Source organism: Triticum aestivum, chromosome 7D, assembly GCF_018294505.1.
Source record: "Triticum aestivum cultivar Chinese Spring chromosome 7D, IWGSC CS RefSeq v2.1, whole genome shotgun sequence".
NCBI classification, from domain to species: domain Eukaryota; kingdom Viridiplantae; phylum Streptophyta; class Magnoliopsida; order Poales; family Poaceae; genus Triticum; species Triticum aestivum.
The window spans coordinates 1,856,386-1,861,927 of NC_057814.1; the positions used below are offsets into that span (position 1 = coordinate 1,856,386).

The window sequence follows — 5,542 nt, forward strand, 5'->3', positions numbered from 1 at the left end:
GATGATGCATTACGTAATTAGTAAAGAGACTTGCCGGTAACGAGATTGAGCTAGGTATTGAGATACCGACGATCAAATCTCGGGCAAGTAACATACCGATGACAAAGGGAACAACGTATGTTGTTATGCGGTTTGACCGATAAAGATCTTCGTAGAATATGTAGGAGCCAATATGAGCATCCAGTTTCCGCTATTGGTTATTGACCGGAGACGTGTCTCGTTCATGTCTACATAGTTCTCGAACCCGTAGGGTCCGCATGCTTAAAGTTCGGCGACGATCGATATTATGAGTTTTTGTGTTTTGATGTACCGAAGGTAGTTCGGAGTCACTGATATGATCACGGAAATGACGAGGAGTCTCGAAATGGTCAAGACGTAAAGATCGATATATTGGACGACTATATTTAGATACCGGAAGTGTTCCGGGTGGTTTCGGAGAAAACCGGAGTGCCGGAGGGTTGCCGGAACCCCCCCGGGAGAAATAGTGGGCCTTATGGGCCTTAGTGGAGAGAGAGAGGGCTGGCCTAGGGCAGACCGCGCGCCCCTCCCCCTCTGGTCCGAATTGGACTAGGAGAGGGGGGCGGCGCCCCCCTTTCCTTCTCCCTCTCCCCCTTCCTTTCCCCCTCCTAGTAGGAGTAGGAAAGAGGGGAGTCCTACTCCTACTAGGAGGAGGACTCCTCCTCCTGGCGCGCCTACAGGGGCCGTCGGCCCCCCCTTGCTCCTTTATATACGGGGGCAAGGGGGCACCTCTAGACACACAAGTTGATCTGTTGATCTCTCCCAGCCGTGTGTGGTGCCCCCATCCACCATAATCCACCACGATCATATCGTAGCGGTGCTTAGGCGAAGCCCTGCGTCGGTAGCATCATCATCACCGTCATCACGCTGTCGTGCTGACGAAACTCTCCGGCGAGGCTTTGCTGGATCGGAGCTCGCGGGACGTCATCGAGTTGAACTTGTGCTGAACTCTGAGGTGCCGTGCGTTTGGTACTTGGATCGGTCGGATCGTGAAGACGTACGACTACATCAACTGCGTTGTGCTAACGCTTCCGCTTTCGGTCTAGGAGGGTACGTGGACACACTCTCCCCTCTGGTTGCTATGCATCACCATGATCCTGTGTGTGCGTAGGAAAATTTTGAAATTACTACGTTCCCCAACAGTGGCATCCGAGCCAGGTTTATGCGTAGATGTAATATGCACGAGTAGAACACAAGTGAGTTGTGGGCGATACAAGTCATACTGCTTACCAGCATGTCATACTAATTAGAGCTAGGATAATCCTGTTGTCCTCATAATTAGAAGCCTAGTTTGGTTCTAATCTCCTCCCTCTAATTCTCCCTCGTTAAGGCTGCACGCTTGCAACCAGGTAGAGAGGCCGTGCTTTCGGTCTTCGAATTGAGGGTCTGTTCGTGGGTAGTACGACGGATCGTTGATCCACGGTTCGAGGGACTCCAAGTATGATCTACACCGACACGTTCTTCTTCTGCTGCAACTCGGTGACGGTAACGATTGTGATTCCAACGCGCTATGCATCTTCATATTGATCTTGGGGGAATGTAGCTGCAGATTTTTTTAATTTTCTACTATGTTTCCCAACACAATCATGTCTGGCATATAGGTTATACCCATCATAATCTTATTTTTTCTAAGATTTCATTTGAGTATGTAGGTGAAGGTAATGGAAGTTTTTATTTAGTTAAGCTTTTGATAAGATTTGGTTTGATTTGTGTATGGGTAGGGGAAGGGAAGGAAAGTTTTGGATTAGTTCAAGTTTTGGTAAGATTTTATTTGATTTGATTGAGTTTATGCGGGACATGGTTTTGGTAACATTTGATTGAGTAATGTAGGACATATTTTCTTGTACGACAAGGAAATGAAATCAATGATTTGATTTAGATGTATTTTCTTGTAGGACATATTTTCTTGTATGCAAACCAAGGGGAGGGGGACGAAACCACATTTAGTGATGTACAGACACCAACTCCTCTTCAATAGTAGAGATCCTGGCGATGAACACCTTGATCACTATTATAGTTATCTTGTTACCGGCTTTGTTCTCTTTACTCGTTTCTGTATTCTGATATCACTACGATCTCAATCACATGTGTATCGCTAGACGATGATGATACCGTAATACCGAGTGGGCCTGAAGAGTATCTCTTCATTTTCGGAAGGGCAAGTCCTTGTGTGAAACTATCAATACTAACACATACTTTTCCGGTATACCCGTAAGTTACTTTTATTGTCACACAGTTATGGTGTGACCTTTGGCTACCCCAAAGTACCCATCTGGTATTTTTGTATACGTTTTTCTCATGGTCTAAGGACATGAGTAAAAGCTTAAAATTTGTTATGAGAATACCAACAATATAATAACAATGTGATCTTGCAGTAATTCATAAGTTGGGTCTATCCAACACCATTGTTCTGACAACAATATGTTCTCATTATTGTTGGCATCCTTGTTACTCTAACAGTTCCTTTGATCTAGAAAACAAGGTTATCATCAATACATGAGCTAGTCCTAGAGGCATGACTTGGGATCCATTTGGTGTTTATGTTTCCACACATGCGATCGATTTTTTCTCTGAATCTCATATTCAATAATTAATGCAATAATAGCATAGAAATAAAAACTTAATTATGAACAGAGAAATATAATAATAACTTTATTATTGCCTCTAAGACATATTTTGAACATTAAAAGCAATTAATACACGAGATTTCAACATTTTTTCATAAGAAAAAAAAAACACTCCAAGCAAATGATCCTGTAACTAACGATCGCGACCATAATGCACTATCTATAGATCAAAGTACACTCACAAGTAAGAGCAACTACCGAGGGTGTCTTGCGGATAACATGAACTCTTCTTCTAGGCTGCGACACCTGGTCGCTTCCCCTTGCTTTGATATTTTGCTAGTTGTTGGATAGTTCGGTGTTGAATGTTGCTTCTGAAGGTTTTCTTCTATCAAATGACTCAAAACCCGCTCCTCAGGTTCTTGGAGAGCTTCCAGTGCCATCTCCACTTGCCTCATTGTTGGTCGCTCTTCCGCTATGAGCTTGATGCACGACGCAGCTAGAGTAGCCACTTCTTCCACTTCACTACCTCCTTCGTCCAGAATCTGTGGATCCAGTATATCTGCCAGATTGCCATCTTCAAGTAGTTGAACAAATTGCATGACAAGCTAATTGCCTTCAGAGGACATGCACAAAGATGGCCTCTTCCTTGTAAGCAACTCAACAAGAAGAACTCCAAAACTATAGACATCGCTACTTTCAGTTAGTCTTCGTGTATAAAAATATATAGGGTCTAAATATCCAATAGTTCCTTGCACCACAGTAGTTGTTCCAGTTTGATCTAGAATGTACCTCGAGGCTCCAAAGTCCGATACTTTTGCTGTCAATGCATCATCAAGAAGTATGTTGGAAGGCTTAATATCTCTGTGGATTATGGGGACTGAAATGGCAGAGTGAAGATAAGCTAGAGCTTTGCTTATTTCACTTGTGATCCTTAATCTATCTTTCCAAGACAGTGATCCTGGTGCTTCCGTGTGAAGATGGTCACTGAGTGTTCCATTGGAAATGAACTCATAAGCCAATAACGGGACTTCTGACTCAAGGCAACAACCATGAAGCTTCACAATATTCCTATGGTTGATCTGTGAGAGTATTGCAACCTCGTTAATGAATTCTTCGATTTCTCTCTCAATATTCTTATGGTGGATCCTTGATTTCTTGATGGCTACGACATGTAGATCTGACAAGATCCCTTTGTAGACAGTTCCATGCCCTCCTCCACCGAGCCTACGGGCTTGATCGAAATTATTAGTAGCTTTTTTCACCTCCTCTAAGGAAATGATCATCCTCTCTGCTATGTCTGCCCTATGAGATACCAATTGTTTCAAAAGTTGTCCGCGGTTTTGAATAAAGAACTTCCTCCTTAAAGTCTTCGCCTTGTGTTGCTTAAGTTCACGGGCTATTAGGAGTGCACCAAGAACCAAAAGTAGAACGCAGGGGCCACTACCAACCGATAGCCCAATGATTAATCCCATGTGATGATGACCTGAAAATTAAACAATACACACCATATTTTACTCAAGGGTTTATCAGGATGTAACTGTGTTAGAATTAATTACCATTAGTTATTCTATTGCTTACATGTATAAAAGAAATTGACATGCAGTGATTCTCAACCATATACCTGTGTTTACCGTGGGGGGTTGCCATCAGTCCCTATGGGACACTGGCATCTGAACGTCCCTGGAAGTTCTTCACAGTCACCGAAGCATCCATGTTTTTCTTTTCGATCGCACTCTCTGATGTCTACATATAAATGTAAATAATCGAAATCTCTCAATCATACGGCTGAGGAAATGGACTGAAAAGAAATGCTTTTTTCAGGCACGACTGAGGCACAGGTGCTCCCGATAAGATGTACATACCTTGGCATCCGCCGCTGAGGTAAGGATTGCCTTCATAGCCCTTGTTGCACTGGCAAACATAGCCTCTGAGTTCAGGACTTAAACCTTCAGCTGTTTTATCTGTGCACTGACTGTTGGTGCTCTTACAGATGGTCCGGGCAGCGTCGGCAGGGCATGCCCATGTGTTGTAGTCAGTTGGTGCTGCCCCGTGCGGCACCATCCAGTCGAGGATCACGGGGACCTTCAGCTTAGTAGCTCTCCTCCCCACCGCGAAACGCAGATGATTGATCCGGTGCTCGTTGAGCCAACCCTCCTCCGCCATGAGCACGTTCACCACGTTGCTCTCCATGTCATTGTAACTTCTCGGCGTCGCCAGGCCGCTGTCGAACCGCTTAAGCTGCAAGCTGTAGGACGCGTAGCCTGTAGGGATCTTGCCGATCTTGCCGCTGTCGGTCTGCATCTGCGTGCCATAGGGGCAGAAGGAGGCACAGCCGCTAACGATGATTCCTCCGCTGCTGCTCCCGTTCAGCAGCGTAACCTCCACGTTGCACCCCGTGAGGATGAGCTCGTTTCCGTCGCACCTAAGAATGTATGGCATTGGCAGGACCCCACCGATTGCATCGCCGTTGAGGTTCCAGCTCCACCGGCGGAGCCCGTCGCCCGAGTCGCTCATGTTTACAGAGTGCACTCCGTGGCTGGTGACACGCATCGTGGTGTTCTCAAGGGAGATGTCGACCACCTCGAACGCACCGGCGCTGCTTTCACCGAGGAGAAGCCGCGGCGGCTTGCTTCCGTAGTCGCAGGTGAGCTTGAACCCGGGCCAGTAGCACCTGGCCGGGCCCATACCGAACGGGTACGGCACACTCACGTTGCCACAGGTGGCATTGCAGTTCGGCATCGTCATGGGCGGATCCCCAGCGACCACCGATGGTACCGAGATCAGCAGCATCGCTGTAATGGATAGCCAGCTGGTTAGCATCACGGCGGGACTAGGTAGGTAGATGGATAATGGCTATCTGTGTACTTGTAACTTTAGTTTGTGTACCGCTGCTATATATAGTTGTGCTACCACCTCAATCGATAAGAGAACGTAATTGGGTCATCGCCTAGGAAGCC

At 46.0% G+C, this 5,542-nt stretch overlaps 1 pseudogene; it reads right to left on the reverse strand.

The window, feature by feature from the left end:
- Positions 1 to 2,683: 2,683 nt before the first annotated feature.
- LOC123170209 (wall-associated receptor kinase 3-like) lies at positions 2,684 to 5,330 on the reverse strand (annotated as a pseudogene).
- Between the last annotated feature and the right edge of the window lie 212 nt (positions 5,331 to 5,542).